General features: G+C 41.7%; 1 long non-coding RNA gene across 1 annotated transcript in view; it reads right to left on the reverse strand.

Moving 5' to 3' along the window:
* Positions 1–4732: 4732 nt before the first annotated feature.
* LOC121819724 (uncharacterized) overlaps positions 4733–17101 on the reverse strand; it is a 28077-nt gene continuing 15708 nt past the window's right edge. Inside the window, exons 6-8 of the long non-coding RNA XR_006060066.2 lie at positions 16117–16381; positions 15313–15403; positions 4733–7258 (exon numbers count right to left, since the gene is read on the reverse strand). This is a non-coding gene — a long non-coding RNA (uncharacterized LOC121819724). The remainder of the gene's footprint in view (positions 7259–15312; positions 15404–16116; positions 16382–17101) is intronic.

Consider the following 17101-nt stretch of genomic DNA (forward strand, 5'->3'; position numbering starts at 1 on the left):
CAAAGATATGCTGATAAACTGATGGAAACTTTACACAACTCTCTACAACCCACTTGGCTGGACAGACTGAAGTTAGGGTTGCTCAGACTAAAGTCAGCTTTAGAGATGGCGGGTTCCACTGGATGTCACATGTAGGGCTTTGAGCAATGCTGCTCAGACCTGAGATACGGTTTCTTGCACTGTGCCCTACCCTCCCAATTCACTCTGTTGGGTCTCCTCTGTTTTCCCGTCTGCTCCATGTTTTCTCCATGCACCACTCTTGCATCTCCGTCCCTTCTTCACTGCTGTATTTCCCCTGCCCCTCAGACAACTTTTAAGGAGATCTCCAGGGAGGGCTGGGGAATGAGGGCACAGCAAGGAGTTCAGGTCTTATTTCACACAGTCTGTCCTGCTTCTGCCAGAGCCCTGAATGAAAAGGCCAGAGCTTTGCACCAGGGTGAGAGGTTCCAGATCTGGCTCACCAAGGAGCCTCATCTCCCCATGGATGGAACCATGAAAGACCAAGAATAGCCAAAGCAATCTTGAGAAGGAACAATAAAGCTGGTGGCATCATGATCCTGTATTACGAAGCTACAATGATCAGAGTAGTACAGTACTGGTGTAAAAACAGACACAGATCAATGGAGCAGAAAAGAGAGCCTAGAAAATAAACCACACGTGTAAGGTGAATTAATTTACATCAAAAGAGGCAAGAATACACAGTGGGGAAAGGATGTGCATGAGTGCTAAGTTGCTTCAGTCATGTCTGACTCTGCGGCTCCATGGACTGTAGCCTACCAGGCTCCTCTGTCTATGGGATTCTCCAGGCAAGAATATTGGAGTGGGTTTCCATACCCTTCTACAGGGGATCTTCCCAACCCAGGGATCAAACCCATGTCTCATACGTTTCCTGCACTGGCAGGCAGGTTCTTTACCACTAGCACCGCCTGGGAAGCCCTAGTGGTAAAGAAGGGGAAAGGACAGTCTCTTCAGTAAATACTGTTGGCAGAACTGGACAGCCACACACAAAAGAGTGAAGCTGGACCACTATCTTACACCATGCACAAAAATTAACTCCAAAGGATGAAAGATTTCAATGTAAAACCTGAAACCATGAAACTCCTAGGAGAGAACATAGACAGGAAGCTCCTTGACACTGGCCTTGGCCATGATTTTTTGGATTTGACAGCCAAAGCAAATGCAAGAAGAGCAAAAGTAAACAAGTGGAGCTACATCAAACTAAAAAGCTTCTGCATAGAAAAGGAAACCATCACCAAAATGAAAAGGCAACCAGTGACTAGGAGGAAAAAGTTGCAGATTCCATACCTGAGTTAATATCCTATCCACTCTCTCCTCCTCTCAGGAAACATTAATCCACAATTTCTAGTGTGACCTCACAGAAAATTCAACACACACACTGGTACATCCAATTTACATCATAAGAAGGAGTGCCGTTCAGTGGGAACACAGACTCTCGAGTTGCCTTCTTCAGTTTGGAATCCTGGCTGCCCCTTACCTGTGTAGTCTTGGGTAAGCAACTGTTCCCTCTGGGCCTGGTTCCTGCAGGAGATAGGTTCTAAAGCAGCCCCCAGAGATCGCTGCCTCCTCCTAGTCACAGTCTCACACAATCCCATCCTTTTGAGTAACTTGTGTCTAACCAACAGAAGCAATGATGAGGAGATAATACTTTCACTAGGTCCCAGAATTTTATGGCTCTTATATTGCTGGCAAACTTTCTGTTTTTCTGAGTTTGATGGAGAAAGCTGACATGCTGAAGAGGCCCACAAATAAGTGAGAGTGGCAACCAGCCAATAGCCAGCAAGGAACAGAGGCCCACAACACAACAGCCCTTGAGGAACTGGATTCAACAACAACTTATGTGAGTTTGGAAGCAGATCCCTTCCCAGTCAAGTCTTCAGACGAGTCCTTGGAACTGGCTAACACCTTGACTGCAGCCCTGTGAGAGGCTGAGGGCATGCCCAAATTCCCGAGCCCTAAAACTGTGAGATGATAGATGTGTGTTGTCCAAAGTTGGTATGTTTTTTAACAATTTGCTATGTAGCAATAGATGAATAACATGTTTCCCTCTAATGTAAAAGAGAGACAGCAGTAGTTACTAACATATTTGTTATGAAGATTAAAGAATGTGTTTAAGGATACAGAACAGCAACTAGAATATACTAAGCATTATGTAAGTGCTTTTTAAAATAAATAATTTACATTTATACCAGAAAGAGAAGATAAAAATGTAAGTGTTCCCCACCAACTTTATGGACTCCTTGAATTCCATTCATAGACTGCCAAGGGCCTTATGGACCTCAGGTTAAGAATTCTTGGGTCTGACATGTACCCCCCCCCCAATGTTCACTGAAGCAATATTTACAATAGCTAGCACATGGAAGCAATGTAGATGTCCACTGACAGATGAATGGATAAAGAAGTTGTGGTACATATATACAAAGGAATATTATACAGCCATAAAAGGAACACATTTGGGTCAGTTCTAGTGAGGTGGACGAACCTAGAGCCTATTATACAGGGTGAAGTGAGTCAAAAGAGAAAAACAAGTGTCATATATTAATGCTTATATTTGGAATCTAGGAACAAGGTACGGATGAACCTATCTGCAGGGCAGGAATAGAGATGCAACCATAGAGAACAGACTTTGGACACAGTGAGGGAAGGAGAGGGTGGCACAAATTGAGAGAGTAGCACTGAAACAGCTATGTCACCATATGTAGAAGAGACAGCTAAAGGAAGTTGCTGTATAACACAGAGAGTTCAACTCGGCACCACTCTGCGACAGCCTGGAGGGGTGGGGTGGGGCTGGGGTGGGAGGAAGTTCAACAGGGAGGGGACATATGGATAGTCATGGCTGATTCACATTGTTATATGGAAGAAGCCAGCACCATACTGCAAAATAATTATTCCCCAATTAAAAATAAAAAGAATTCTTGGGTCTAGAGCAAATGGAGGGCATTAGGCAAATGTCTTCTCCTGGCTTCTCCAAATCATTTCTGTCTAAACCATCTTTTCCTCCTGTACCAAAGAAGAAAGGTCCTCTTTAGTCCCCACTTTCTTCTAAGCCCCAAGATCCATGCTCTCACCACCCCACCTAATTCATCACCATGTCTTGTTGATTTAATCCCTTTATGATTCTTGAATTTGGTACCTCTTCTTTTCTCTCAACACTTACTGTCTTAAATCAGATCACTATATCTTGCCTAGACTGTTGCGGAGCCTCATATTAATAACTGGTCAGATTCCACAGACGTTCCTCTTAAAGCCATTTTTCAAGAAGCTACTGGAACCCTTTTCCTAAATCCTAAACGTCATTTGTCACAGCCCTGCTATAAACTCCTCTGGTACCCTCTGGCCTTAAAATGCCTTCTGTGGCTTGATTGCCTGCTGACTCCATCCTCAGCACATCCTCCAGTCTATGTGGTAAATTCTAGCATCTCTTGCACAACTTTTGCTTCCTGACCCATGGCCCCATGGTATTCTTCCTGAGGCCCCCAGATCTGTGTTCACTTCACTATCACTGACCTGTGACTGGCAATAAGCCTACTCCTTGTGGTGGATCCAAATGTTGAATGCAGCACACCTTGTGAGTTCAGTAATCTTCCTCCTTCCAGAACCTTGAAAGACTAGACTTAGGCTCCCATATCCCCCCAGAGGGTCACAGGGTCTATAGCAGGGCGGCACTATGTTTTGGGGGAGGGAGGTTGTTGGGGGCCAAGGACACATGGGTGTGAGATGGTGACAGTTCACAGTGGACAAGAGAGGATTAAAAGCGGCCAGGCACAGTGGCTTAGGCTGAGGTGGAGGCTTCTGAGAGAGCCAAACAGTTGCAGTATTGTTGTCAGCTGCTCATGTTGCAGCACACAGCAGAGGCTGCAGGGAACTGGTGTATCAGCCTAGAGGATGGCCCTCCAGACTGCCCACCATGGTTCCACACCCTGCGTGGGGGCCAATCTGCATCCACGGGCTCGATCATCTCTGGCATGATAGGCTAAGTGGTCAACAATCATTGACCCTGTCCCATCCTCAGTTGCTCTGGGCTGTCCCACCCTCTAGGGGTTTGAGGCTAAAAGGGGATTAGGGTGAGGTGTGTGCACAGGAAAGCACTTGGGAGCCCCAAGGTGGTGAGTCCAAAATGTGGCAGTAATGGAACTGGATCCAGACAGGGAAGAGCTGAAAACAGTAAGTTCCACCTTCCTTTGCCTGTGGAGAAAATCCACACATACTCGGGATACCCAACGCCAAATTCTCCATGCACTTCTTACAAAGGAAGGTGCTGAAATCCACTCCCGTCTACTTAACATCCTACTGGATCTGTCCCTGCTGGAACTGACTATATTAACTCATACACTGCACATCTTCTACCGCCTCTCTCATGCCTGAGTAAAGTGAGGTTCCCAAGGCTACAGGCTACTAAGGAGCGAAGATGGATTTCACACCAGGGAGGCGAGCCCTGGAAGCCCTAAGGAACACATGCCCTTGCTCAGGCTGTTTGGACAGAAGAGCAGAGACCAACTACAAGCAGTCTCTCAGTAATAAAATACATGAGAGTTGGAGGTGCTTCGGGTGAACTAAGTTCCAGACACACAGAGGTTTAGGACATGGTAGGCAAACTTTTTCTGTAAAAGGCAAGATAACATTTTAGTCTCGTGAAACCCTATGGTCTCTGTTACAGTCACTCAACTCTGCCACAGTGGCACAGAAACAGCCATAGAAAACGTGTAAAAGAAAGTTGTTTTCCAGTAAAACTTTATTCCCAAAACAAGTAGCAGGTTGGATACAGCCCATGGTTGGCTGACCTCTGGCCTACAAGGAAAGCTAAGCTGCTCAGATTGATGAGCAAGGGAACGTGAGTAGGCCTGGGGGTAGGGAAGGGTGGGGGAATTCAAGTCTGAGGTTTGAGAGTCAGTAAGGCTGTCCCACACACTTCTGCAGGTAGCTCGCGGCACCAGGGCGCCTGCCTCACCTGGCTCAGAGGTGAGGGCGACAGTACACAATCCAGGCTGCGTTTCTTTCACCAAGCTGTGTGATCATCACGCTGCTGGCTGCCTCAGCCTGGAATCTACTAGCCAGACTTGGCGGGGGGGGGGGGGGGGCAGGTCTGCCTAGACGACCCCTTTGTCTCAAAGGGCACTGTGTGTGGGTTCACCGCATTTACCAGACACTGTGCTTGTAGGTGCTATGGAAACAGATCCTTATGAGGTTGATAAGGAAACTGGGACAAGAGATAATTCGTCTTTTCAGCTGTCTTCACAAAAGATAGCCTTAAGCAACAAATCTATGTTGCTGCATTACATGGTTCAAATGGCTTAAGCCTACAAAGACCTTAGAGCTGACCAGGTGAGTCTAGGCATTTCAGTCCCTCCCTTTAAGAATCACAGAGCACAACAAAGACAGTGATGCACACTCCAATGTGGAACTGAAGCTGTTAGGTGTGTCTGTGGCAGGACTCCCAAATATGGCATGGATTCAAAGGAAGGAGAGATATGACATGGCCCCAGAGGTTCACCAAGCCCTTGTGGAGGAAGAGACCTTCGACTGAGAGTGTAAGGGGGATTGTGGAAAGTAACACCAGAGAGGGTGATTGGGGATGTTCAATGGGCCTTGCACGCCAGAGGGAGGGATGGAGGTAGGGATTTGCATGTACTTATTTTAGCAGATGGCAGGGGGCCATTCTATGGACAGAGGAGCCTGATGGGCTACAGTCCATGAGGTCACAAAGAGTCGGACATGGCTGAGCGACTAATATGATGAGATCAGTGATGTACTTAATGTACTTAATCCAAATTAGGGCTTGGCCTGTCAAGAAAAAGAGGTGGATGTGAGAAGTGAAGTAGAATGCACAGGACTTGGTCCCTCTTTGAACAGAGTGAGTAGAATGTGGCTAGGCCAACGGTTAACAGTACTGTTTGAATTTAAGATATCAATCCACAGGCATGGATCTCCACAGGCAATCAATTCACAGGCAACGTCTCCATCTGAAAGTTGCCACCAGTTGCTCTTTTTACTTTCAGGTGTGTTGCTCTTTAAGTGCTGGAGATCTTTCCATTTATTGGAACAACCTCCCGAGACTATCAGGGAAGAGCTCTAGCAGTGCTCAGGCCATCCCAGCTGGGACAGAGTGGATTTAGCTGCCTTTGAGGCAGAGGACTGGAGAAGGCAATGGCACCCCACTCCAGTACTCTTGCCTGGAAAATCCCATGGACAGAGGAGCCTGGTGGGCTGCCATCTATGGGGTCGCACAGAGTCAGACACGACTGAAGCGACTTAGCAGCAGTAGCAACAGCAGAAGCAGAGGGCAAGAAGAGTCTACCTAAGATTCGGCAGAAAATGGAACCATGGTGCTTTGCTGCTACAAAGCAGTTGGTGCTGTGAGGCTCATGTGAAAACATGCACTGCCTTTGGAATCTATTCTGCATCTGTACAAACAAAAAGTGTACAAAAATAAAGCAGTATGAGGACAGTCACTTGTGCTCTTTTTAACTCTTGAACTGTTCAAGCAAAACATGAATCACTACCATATGACAGGGGGTTAAAGGGATTGGACTTGACATCAAAAATTCTTTTGATTATAAGCCCCTGAGTTATTCAAGGGAGAGGGAGAGGCCTTTCACTCATTTCCTTCTCTATTTGTTTCTTCCCCCTCAGCACAGGTCATGAATATCTACGGAGAAGAACATCAAGATCAGGTCAGCATCAGGTTGACTTCACATCATCTCTGAGCTATTTAAAGTCATCTCTTCTGGTTATGCTTAATGGGGAGCGAGGAACCCGAGAGTCCTCCTAGCAGTCTTACAGGAGCACGTACTCTTGCCATCACACAACCTGCAATACTTGGCAGAAGGATGGCAGCAGGGGCAGGGAAGGCAGCAGTGACAGCAGCCGTGGCAGGTGCTATGACGTGGCATCCACCAAGTCTTCACACTCAGGGCAGATCAGCCCAGCACTGGCAGGAGCAGCCTTCATGAATCCAGGAGGAAGCAGAGCCAGCACGGCCAGGGCAGGTGCTTCCAACATGTACCCACCTATGAGGTAGCAAGGCCTGTGAGCACCTCCTTGCCCTCAGAGGGCAATTCAGCATGTCGGCAGGAGGTACCAGTCTCTCCCCAGAAGGCAGCACAGGAGAAGATACCACCAGCAAGCCTGTATCAGAACAGCTCAAGTTCCAGTGGTGGGATCCCTCATCTCAAGCTTGTAGACTGAAAGCTGCATGATTAACAGGATGGAAGCCAGAAGGTCTCCCAAACCATGCTGAAGCCTAGAGGAAAAGAAAGGAAAATGACTGAACTGATAAAATTTTCTATTACCATATGACTGGAAGAAGACAAATCAACTCTTAACATCATCCTTCTGCTGGCCCTTTGCCTGGCACGGAACCACTAGGGGTGAAAAAGAAGGGAAAAGGCTGCAGCAGCCCAGGATGTAGGGGACACAGATCCTCCTTCAATGGGAAACCAAACAAAAACAAAAAGCCATTGGCCACAGCCTCATTCACTGGGTGTGTGGTCAGATTTCCCTTCGTTTCTTACTTTCCACTAACTTCAATATAATTGTGAAAAGCCCTGTACTCAGGTCTGGGTGGTGAATCTAGGGAAGAGAAAAACACGAATCCTCTTCTCAAGGAGTTCGCTGTATAGTGGAGCGTACTGTCATCTTTTCTGTTACTCTCCTTGCCTGCTCATGAGAATCATTAATGCTGAATCACAACCGGTACAAAGTAGAATGAGGAGTGTCCTCGGATAGGAAATCATGTACAGTAAAGCTGAAATGATCAGAATGTTTTTCTGTCTGGACTATGGGCTCGAAAAGAGTAGGGGCATAGCACACAGGTCCACTCAGCTGTGCAGTGGGAAGAAAAACAGTCTGCGGCTGCCTCCTATGTGCCAGGCGCTGTACTTGACCCATAACCTACATACCTAATTCTCATAACAATTTTATAATTAAGGTATCAACATCTGTTCAACAAATTAAAATAACAAAGGTTCAGAGGACTTGAGTAACTTACCCAGAGTTACATAGGTAATAAGTGATAACCTAGGTCTGTAACCTAAGTCTTTCTTACTACCTTAACTATGGCAGCAGTTTACTAATAGGCAAAACCTGACTTACATTTTAAAAAATCTTATTTTGACCTACAGTAAAGTTGCAAAAATAGTGGAGAGTTTCCATATACTCCTCACCTAGCCTCCCCTAATGTTAATATCTTAATACTGTAGTACAATGATCATAACAAGGAAATTAACATTGTTAACAATATTACTAACTAAACTAAAACTTTCATTTGTTTTTCATCAGTTTTGCCACAAAAGTCCTTTTTTCTTCCAGGATTCCATTAAGGATCCCACACTAATGATTTTTTTTTTCCCACAGTAGTTTCATGCTAACAAGGAGATGAATAAGATACATACCTTATATTTTGCTGAAATCTTTCTTAATTTTATGGCTCATAAAGTAAATGATACTTTGTAAATGGTCTATAGGCACTTGAGAAATAGTTGTATTTGTACTCTGCTATTTGTGGCATGCCCTATAACTGTCAGTTAGGTGAAGTTGGTTGAGAGTCATGCTTAAGTCTACCGTGTCCTTAATGACTTTCTCTCTACTTGTCCTGTCAATCACCGAGACACTGTTACTGACATTCCCGAGTATATGCTGTAGATGCGCCAATTTCTTCGCACAGACCTATAGGTTTTTTGCTTCATGTATTTTGAAACTTTGCTATTTGGTGCACAGAGAATTAGAACTGTCTTATCTTCTTGTAAAATTGACCCTTTATCATTTCTATATGGTCCTCCATCCCTGTAAATAGATTCTATACTCTGAAATCTAATTTGATTGCTATTAATATAGTCACTTTCCATTTCTCTGGATTAGTGTTTGCATGCTATATATTATTTTCTATCTTTACTTTTCAGCAACATTTGCATTTTTATTGCGTTTCTTATAGACAACATATTGTTGTGTCTTGTTTGGTTTTTTAATCTAATTTGACAGTCTGACATTTAGTTGGGTCTTCTGACTTTGCTGTGGCTCAGCTGGTAAAGAATCTGCCTGCAATGTGGGAGACCTGGGTTCGATCCCTGGGGAAGGGAAAGGCTACCCACTCCAGTATTCTGGCCTAGAGAATAAAAAGTCCATGGGGTCACAAAGAGCTGGACATGACAGAGCAACTTTCACTTCACTTTGGACCATTTATGTGTAATGTTACTATTGATACGCTTGTGTGCAACACCTTTCTATTTGTTTTGAACTTGCTTATCTCTCTGCATTATTTTTCCTATTAGACTATTTTTAATTATGTTTAATCTGGCCCCATCACTTCATGGGAAATAGATGGGGAAACAGTGGATGACTTTATTTTTCTGGGCTCCAAAAATCATTGCAGATGGTGATTGCAGCCATGAAATTAAAAGATGCTTACTCCTTAGAAGGAAAGTTATAACCAATCTAGACAGTATATTAAAAAGCAGAGACATCACTTTGTCAACAAAGTTCCGTCTAGTCAAGGCTGTGGTTTTTCCAGTGGTCATATATAGATGTGAGAGTTGGACTATAAAGAAAGCTGAGAGCCAAAGAATTGATGCTTTTGAACTGTGGTGTTGAAGAAGACTCTTTGAGAGTCCCTTGGACTGCAAGGAGATCTAACCAGTCCATCCTAAAGGAGATCAGTCCTGGGTGTTCATTAGAAGGACTCATGATGTTGAAGCTGAAACTCCAATACTTTGGCCACCTGATGCAAATAGCTGACTCATTTGAAAAGACCCTGATGCTGGGAAAGACTGAGGGCAGGAGAAGGGGACGACAGAAGATGAGATGGTTGGATGGCATCACCGACTCAATGGACATGAGTTTGGGTGAACTCCAGGAGTTGGTGATGGACAGGGAGGCCTGGCATGCCATGGTTCATGGGGTCACAAAGAGTTGGAAACGACTGAGTGACTGAACTGAACTGAATTATGTTATAATTTTGCTTTACATTATGATGAATTCTTAGATAACTATTTATAGTATACTTTTAAAATACAGACCACCTTCAAGCAATATTAAACTTCATGGCACTTTGAGGATCATATAAGAATACACTTCCATTTACCTCATTCTTGTGTAAGTACTATTCTTCTCACTCATTTCTGTATACGTCATAAAACTACAAATATGTCATTTTTTTAGCTTTAAATAGTCAATTATCTCCTGAAGAGATTTAAGTTGTAAGGGGAAAAAAGTCCTGTATTTGTTCTAGATTTATATTCAATGAATTTCATTTCTTCTACAAATTCAGATTTCCACATGTTCTATTTCCTTGAGATTACAGGCTTTCCTTTGACATTTGCAGTGAGGCTCTGTTGGCAATTAATTCTTTAACCTTTTGCAGGGATGAGTAAGTATTTTACATTTGTGCATGAAATTTATTTCTGGTTGGTAGACTGTAGACAGCTTAAAAAATTATTTTTTAATACTTAAAAGAAGTTACCCTTACTCTCCTCTGACATGCATTTTTTTTTCCACTGATAAGTCTGCTGTAATTCTTATTACAGAATAACACATCTTTTTTCTGTTTCTGGACTTCAGATTTTCCTTTTATCATTAGATTTAAGTAATTTAATTAAGGTGTGATTTTGTGCAGTTTTCTTCATGATTCTCATGCTTTGGGTTCATTGAGCTTCTTAGAGCTCTGAGTTTTCACTGTCAAACTTGAGAAATGCCAGCCAATATTCTTTCAAAGAACTTTAGCACTATCTCAATACAATGCACAACAGTTAACTGACAAAGTCAGAGACGGATGGGTAATGCTCATGATTACAATGCATTTACATGCACACAAATCATATCACTCAGACTGATGCAGCAATATGATTCATCACTGCTGCTGCTGCTGCTAAGTCACTTCAGTCGTGTCTGACTCTGTGTGACCCCATAGACGGCAGCCCACCAGGCTCCCCCGTCCCTGGGATTCTCCAGGCAAGAACACTGGAGTGGGTTGCCATTTCCTTCTCCAATGCATGAGAGTGAAAAGTGAAAGGGAAGTTGCTCAGTCATGTCCGACTCTAGCGACCCCATGGACTGCAGCCCACCAGGCTCCTCCGTCCATGGGATTTTCCAGGCAAGAGTACTGGAGTGGGGTGCCATTGCCTTCTCCTGATTCATCACTGTGAACTGCAAATCATGGTTGCCAATATCAGTAATTGGGGGAAAAAAAACAGTGACAGTGACTAAAAAAGGTAGATAATCTATGCTGTATTCATCTGATATTAAAAAGTTTGTTGCTTTCAAACCTATTTTGGGGGCTGTTGCATTGGTTTTGTTTTCCTCCAACCTTCTGTACCCATTATAGAAAACTGGAGATTTTCATATCAAGTAAAGGTTTCCTGAGATATGACTTTCATTACTGAAACCAGGCTAGTCCCAGGCAAACTGGAATGATTTATTACTCTAGGGCCAAGCTTCTCGGAGCCTGTCTGGAGAGCACCAAAGCTACGAAACCATGTTTTCACTCACTTCCCCAAGAGAGTTGATTCATCTAAGGAGAGGATTTGATATGGATGGCAGGAATCAGTATCACACAGGGGGAAGAGAAGCTCAGTAAAAGAACTCAGGAAGGGAAAGAGAAAGAGAAGAACCTGTATTACAAACTGGACTCAATGTGGATGAAGTTTTGACCACAGTAGTGGTCTCCACTGTTCTGATAAATCAAATATATGATGGTCTGTTCAAGTGGAATTTATTATTGCACTGATGGAAACCTGACAATATCAACTCTAATCCCCAGGAGACTTTAACTTTCATATACTTCTAGCACAAAAAACAGTAAAGATAATTTTAAGAGAAAGGAAAAGAATCCATATTTTTCAACAATTGAGAGACAGGATTTGAATGGAGATCAGAGAGTATCCAGAAGTTTGAGTCATATTTCTACCAGTGTCAGACATATAAACTGTTATTGGTAATAAGACTATGCAATGTGAAAAACAGAGAGGCCAAAGACTATGACAAAAATATTCTGCCAAAATTTACTGTTTCAGATAGCTGAATCGTGGTAGAAACTCAAAGTACTGAAATATCTGTAATTTTACTCTAGTTAAAAATAAGCATATTAGAGAGGTTGATGAAGAGTAAAAAGATGGGAATTATAGATTTTCAGAGCAAGGTCAACTGTGATGAAGATGTTTCAAGTAGAACATAGAAATTCAGAAGACACAGAGAATGAAGAGACAGGAAAAAATCTTAGCACACAAGTATGAGTAATTACTAGCTCTCTGCTACTACAATTAGCAAAGGGAAGCATACTCTGAATTCCTGGAAGTGGTCTCAGTAAGTTCCATAGAAAAATTTAATTTTGATTATGTCTTAAAAGTTATAAGATTGTGAATCTAGGTATCAAAATGGTAACATTGTCTATGGCAAAGAGATGATTAGATGATAAACTACATGTGATGTGCATTCAATTGAATATGTGGTTAAAGGGAAAATTGGCTTTTTCATACCAACTTGGTTGCGGATGAGAGAAGGTGAGAGGAGGTAGGGAAGGAAGCAAAGGAGGGAGGGAGGGAGGGGGAAAGTACTTTAAAAATTGTTCAATATGGTTTTTATGAGCTGGACTATAAAAACAAACCTTTTGAATAAAATATGAAGGCCATATGGAAAAATGCAGAGAAAAATTGGGAATAAAGAAATTTTCCAAGTGTCAATTCCAAAGTAACAAAGGTTGGACAATTTTGGAGATGTGTTAGATAAAAGAAGAGTCTTGAGGAGGGAAGAATAAATGTTCTAATCCAACTGGTGCTCTCTAAGCACATTCATCCTTGAGGCCAGGCAAGCCCACGCCATGGAAAATGTTCATGTTTTCCAAAATTGAAGAGAAAGAACTTGGGCAATGCCAGAGAGAGGTTTGCTCCGAACTACCCAGAAATCAAACTTCAGAAAGATGCAACAGAAACTACGCCTTGGGTAAAAAAGGATCAATTCCAGATTAAAGAGTTTTGAGTCATTTTATTGCCGAACATTTTTCCTCCCTATAGAAGTGTGATAGGGAAACTGCATTGATCTTTACCCTATCACTATTCTATTAAGTTTTGCTTAATATGAACTATTCAGCCAAATTGGACAAATTAAATATATGAAGTCCTCAATGGGTGATGAGTGGCAATGCCAAGTCGTGTCCTCCTGGGTGACTGTTGAGGATGACTTCATCTATTTTCTAGTTGTCACTCTGCACAAAGTCAGCACTGTGAAATGTATGGGTCTATAGCAGGTAGATTTAGGAGGCACTGAAATTAGGAAAATGCAGCAGCATTATGGACATAGATTTACTTAGATCATGGAAAGAACAGTCCCAACTGGCAGCTGGTGTTGAACACAAATATTGACATTGTATTTCAACTCAAAATTGTCCTTGCTTGAGACAGACATCATGGCAGAGTTAAAGGACTGCAAGACTGGAAGCTGGGTGTTTAGAATCCCAATCTCAGTTCTGTTAACAGGACTAAATTCATCAGTGAATGTCTTTAGACCTCAGTTTCTCTACATGGAAAATGAGTGATTGGCTTCAACATGTAATTCAATATAGCATAAATCAAGTGCTTCATATGCTCCAGGAATTTTGCTGGAATAAGAAATTGTTAGGATTCTTAACATCTGGGGGCTCCTGTTACAGTTCTCCTTAAAGAGGGATCCTCACCTTTTGTCTGATTGATATGCATAGAAAGTATTACCAGGGAAGAAAATTATCAGACTGTTTTTTCTAAACTTTTTTCAGAGTACCATTGATTCTTTATAGCGCCTAACTGGGAGGATCAGAAATACATGGAAAATAAATATCATCCATGGATATAAGAAGAAAACTAATTCATTCCATCTTAAGTATTTTTTCACATTATATATTTACTTTTAAAATATGGACATTTATATATTTTTAACTTAGTATTTTCTGAAATATTCATTCATGAAATTAAATGCTTTTAGAGATTCATAATTCATATTGTATTTCATATCTCTGATTAGTTTTATTTATTTTTTAATGATTATTTTTTAATATAAATATTTATTTTAATTGGAGGTTACTTACTTTACAATATTGTATTGGTTTTGCCATACATCAACATGAATCCACCACAGGTATACACGTGTTCCCCATCCTGAACCCCCCCTCCCCCCCTCCCTCCCCATGCCATCCCTCTGGGTTGTCTCAGTGCACCAGCCTCAAGCATCCAGTATCATGCATTGAACCTGTAGATTTGTTTCATATATGATATTATACATGTTTCATTGCCATTCTCCCAAATCATCCCACCCTCTCCCTCTCCCACAGAGTCCAAAAGCCTGTTCTATACATCTGTGTCTCTTTTGCTGTCTCACATACAGGGTTATCGTTACCATCTTTCTAAATTCCATATATATGCGTTAGTATACTGTATTGGCGTTTTTCTTTCTGGCTTACTTCACTCTGTATAATAGGCTCCAGTCTTATCCACCTCATTAGAACTAATTCAAATGTATTCTTTTTAATGGCTGAGTAATACTCCATTGTGTATATGTACCACAGCTTTCTTATCCATTCATCTGCTGATGGACATCTAGGTTGCTTCCATGTCCTGGCTATTATAAACAGTGCTGCGATGAGCATTGGGGTACACGTGTCTCTTTCAATTCTGGTTTCCTCGGTGTGTATGCCCAGCAGTGGGATTACTTTTAAAGTAAGAAATTTTAACTTTATTTAATCAGGTATTCACTCAAGTTAACACTGGGGAAAGTTTTCTTCAGGAGAACATTTGAGAAAGTTTAGATTATCTCTAAGTTATCCCCTTATTTGAAAGTGGGTTGTATCTACACTTTGGGTTTCTTTCTACTTAACTTCTTGTGATAGCTTGTCAGTCTTTTGCTGTAGTGTACCGAGTGGTGTCCCATACTTCACTGGTGGATGTCTCATCTGCTCCATTACGGGAACCAGGCTACTCAGGGTGGCAGAATTAAGGGAAAGGGCCCCTACATTATTCTTAACTGAAGGCAGACTAAGGGAGGCTAAAGTTTAAAGTCCACATGGGAATCTATTGTATTGGGCAAATAACGTCTTTTTTACAACAGAAAGATTGAGAATAATAAGTAATTCAGCCAAAATAAAACCAAGATTCCTAACCAAAGTAGTGTTACCAGGAAATGACCCTTCATATTCCTGCTTTCCAAGCCTTCAGTCTCTATTAAATACATACAAAGCTCTTTTAGACAGTCATTTACTCTTCCAAGTCACCTCCTTACTTCACCAGGCCCCAACAATAGACAGACTCAATGACAGTCATCACATTGTCCCAGCCTACTTACGTTTAGATCTTCCTTGCACTGCAGTGAAGAAAACCATGGAAATACCAGAACACAGTTAAAATAATACTCGAAATTATCCATATTATTATTTCTGTCAAGAAGGAAAATAGAGACATCAGTGAGGATAAGTAGCACTGTCTGTCAGTACAGACTCAATTTCTCAAAAGAGCCTGATATCTAGTTCATGCTTTAAAGCAGAGCACCATTTCTCTGTCTTTTAGTTTTGGATAACACTTAAATTCTTTACTGTAGCCCCTGTCTACACTAGAGGGGGTGGCCTAGTGCTAATCTGATCATGCTATACACGCCCTTAACCATTTTTAAATCAACCAGTAAAATAATTAAATCACCTCCCTGGTATCTTACAGACAAAACAATCATTTCCACGATTTTAATATAATTTAACTGCTTACTGTGTCACTGTATAAGTATTATGAATAAAAGAGGAACTTGTGTAGGGATGACAGAAAGCTGCGACTTCACTGTGTTGCCAGTCAACAATTTGCTGTTAACAATGACTATACTCATTATTTAAAATCAGACTCTGCTAAGAAACCCAACCTCAAGAAAAAATATTTTGAATTTAATATCACACCTCACACTCAGTAGCAAAGATATGCTAACAACCCTAGTCCAAGTAAGCCTTTAAATAGAATAATTCAATGTAGTATTAGGAGGTTGCCTAAAAAGTATGGTGCAGGGACTCAGTCATTTTCTGTGCTATTAGAAATTCAACATTACACAAGAAACACAGCTGTTAAAACACCACTCAAGGCAATGAGATGTAATAATATAGAAACTAACCTGCCAATAGAAATAGTCATTTCCTTCTTCCGGTTGAGTCTGGGGTTGAGGACCAAAGAGGTCACAGTTAAGCAGAACTAAAGACTCAGTGAAGAACATGCTGTTTCCACCTGCTCTGGTATTTTCAGAGTGTGGCTTTAAATTCTGTCCTTAGGGATCTCCCCAGCTTGCTTCAGGTTCTAGGTACCAGCCTGCAGCCGGACACACCAGATGGACTACTCTGGCATCACTGTTCTTGATGAGAAATGTAGGGAACTTCCTAATCCTGTAAAATGTGAAAGGGACAGGGAGCTCAATTAAGTAAGCAACATCCAAAAATTGTTTGGATCCTAGGTTTTAGACATCTAACCAAAAAGAATGATTGTCCATCTCTTGTGTAACTTAGGTAAGAAGAAGATTCTGTAAACGATTTTCTCAGAATGAATGATTACCCTGAGATCAAAGGTAGCTGAAAAGGAATAAGAAATCTTGAAGGAATGAGGTATTAACAAATAGTCAAGGAAAGAAGTCAAGTAATAAGAAGAAGTTGAGTGTTAGGATTTATAGTAATCTCAGAGGCTTGTTGAGGACAGTTCCGATTAAGTCATTACACTGCCACAGATGTTGAACTGTCAGAGCAGATTCACCAAGAAATTCCCTGGGAAAAAGGAGCTCTGCAAAGAAATACAAAAACAACCAAAATTGTCTAAGAGAATCCTAACTGAGCCCAAGAAAGCAGGAATCAGAACACTTGAAACTTTTTGGATTCTTGCTACTTCCAGAAAACTGCTCCAAATTAAAATTGTTCAAGCTTCTTTTGCATTAGTTCAAGCTTAGAAAACGTTCATGTATTCCAAGTCCACACTTACATAACTCCAGTGTGACGCCTAGTATAATTACAATAAGCAATTAAGTTTGAGAACCATATTTCTAGATGATAACCAAAATTTTTATAATAACTTAAAAGCAGAAATTACTCTGTATTTTGATTCATTTAGCTCTTATC

Source organism: Ovis aries, chromosome 5 (assembly GCF_016772045.2).
Source record: "Ovis aries strain OAR_USU_Benz2616 breed Rambouillet chromosome 5, ARS-UI_Ramb_v3.0, whole genome shotgun sequence".
NCBI lineage: Eukaryota > Metazoa > Chordata > Mammalia > Artiodactyla > Bovidae > Ovis > Ovis aries.